The sequence below is a fragment of the Electrophorus electricus genome, chromosome 15 (genome assembly GCF_041902795.1).
Source record: "Electrophorus electricus isolate QZ-2024a chromosome 15, ASM4190279v1, whole genome shotgun sequence".
Lineage (NCBI taxonomy): Eukaryota > Metazoa > Chordata > Actinopteri > Gymnotiformes > Gymnotidae > Electrophorus > Electrophorus electricus.
In genome coordinates, this window is record NC_137511.1 from 24,700,481 (window position 1) to 24,702,688 (window position 2,208).

At 41.2% G+C, this 2,208-nt stretch overlaps 1 non-coding gene across 1 annotated transcript; it reads left to right on the top strand.

The window, feature by feature from the left end:
* The first annotated feature begins 1,360 nt into the window (after positions 1–1,360).
* Positions 1,361–1,442, top strand: trnas-uga (transfer RNA serine (anticodon UGA)). Its single transcript has one exon. It is a non-coding gene; the product is annotated as a tRNA-Ser (tRNA).
* The last annotated feature ends 766 nt before the right edge of the window (positions 1,443–2,208 follow it).

A 2,208-nucleotide genomic window follows, 5' to 3' on the forward strand; every position in this document is an offset into this window, starting at 1 on the left:
TCCCAGCTCAGCATTGTGTTGATCGTGTGGGGTGAGGCCTGTCATAAATGCTTTTGACCCGTTTCAGTCTAATAGCTCTGAAGGGCACAGATCTGCATAATCCATCTCAGTTGGGGAGTCTGAAAATTACATGGTTCATAAACTTTTTTTTTAATATCATAAAGTTTGATCCCTCTAACTACTTTTTCTATTGTACACTCAGTATTAGCAGGTTTTATAATTTTAATATCCAGTGCTTTATCCTTATGTTTTTACTGTTTTATAACTTGACATCGACACTGGGCACCAAAATCTCTCCCAGGTGTTTTATCAAACTATTGATCCACAATGTGCTAGTGACTTGATTCATCTATGTAGAAAAATCAAGAGCAACTGTGGGTGTAGGATTCACTGTTTTCATTCCTAAAAAGGGTGCCAAGTCACCGGTTTGTCTGCAATGCGCTAAGAATAGGAATACTCCCTGTCAGGGAATCAAGCCAAGGACTACCACCTGAAAAGCAGAGATACTATCCACTATACTAACAAGGACAGGTGCATGTGGGTTAAAAGAAACTGACTGAGATGTACTCATCCCACAGGTTTTGAAGTATTTTGGATCAGTGTGCCTACAACAGAAAGGTTTTTAAACACATTCTGGTGATGTTGACCCAGTCGTCATTCTTCTCTTTTAACAATGTCGGTGTGCTGGCTTATGATTTGTATTTCTTTTCGAATTCTTGTAAAAATGCAAAATATTCAAATCATTTTGGCTATCCCTGTGTGATAAACACGAGATTGGTCTACACTATGAGTTATGTCATATGCAGCATTTTTATCAAATTTGGCTTTGACTCTGTTTGCAATATGTCTGATTATTCTATTGCAAATTAATGTCCTGAGCTGCACTCTCTTGTCAACATTCAACTTAGGTCAAGCGATATCCTGCACTACTTTATTTCCAATGTGCAAGTTTCATCTTTGTTGACTTGCATTTCTGCCCACCTGTACTAACAGCATGCCAGTGAAAACTTTACATGACACCTATATCAGCTAGGTGTGATTTTTTAAAAACAAAAGCAGTGTTCATGCAAAATTGGTGAGCCACCTTGAGCCGTCCCACGTTTTCACGTGGAAGACCTTGGAGGCCACATTAGTGTAGTAGGTAGTGCATCAGTCTAATACTCTGACAAGCTTCTGAGCACCTGTTTATCTGGAATTGACATTAGCTTGCTAAAATAGTGAGCAGACCATTCGGGAGAGTCCTTTCTTTGAATTTGCATATCAGGCCATTTGCAACCCTGAATCAATGACACATGGGGACTAATAATTGAGCTTGAAGAAGTCCAAGGACATAACCCACAAGTGCCCAAAGCATGCAACAGCTGCAATGGCCGAGAGGTTAAGGCGTTGGACTTGAAATCCAATGGGGAATCCCCGCGCAGGTTCGACTCCTGCTTGCAGAGTAAGGAGATGATGTGTTTCTGTTCTAATTCCTTTACTGGAAGAATGAGTGTACAGTGTCCTCTAGGTCTCCTTTCGCATATACTTGCCATGCCATTTGCAACTTTGTGCCAGGGAAACTGTAGGAGTCCTAGGAATTGATGCAGAAATAGCTGCTTTGTCCATAAGTTGTGATGGCCCAGGAATTAAGGTGTTGGTGTGGAACTCCAATGTAGTCTCTTGCAGAATAGAGAATTCAGTTGCTTATTTGAAGTAATTTCTGCTGAGACATCATGCCACCAGTGGGGAGAGCTTGCACTCCCAGACCCTTTCCTGAATGATCTACCTGCCACATAGCAGTGTCTTGTTTCATGAAGTTGAGAAAGCACATCCTTCTTACCTCCGTGATGTCAAGGGCATGTAAAAACTCTTCAACTATTGGACATTCATCTTAGCTCAGTGAAAATTCTGGAAGACTATTTCTAAAATGCAAATTGCAGTGGTGTTTGTCTATGCTTCTCTTTCATGTCTTGTACCAGCATTCCAGGGACAGATCCGTCTTTTGTCTTTAACTATAACTATAACACTTTAGCTATTACACTGTTCACTCCAGTGCCCACCCAGCACAAGTCACTAACAAGATGATGTACTTGCAAGTAACAGCAGTAGTAGCAGCAGCATGACTCGTCTTCAATCTTTCAAAGTTCACACGTGTTACCTTGCTGCTGCGCTCCCTTCGTTTGCTTCCAGTAGCTGCACACATCAGATTTAAAATCTTGATGCTCACCT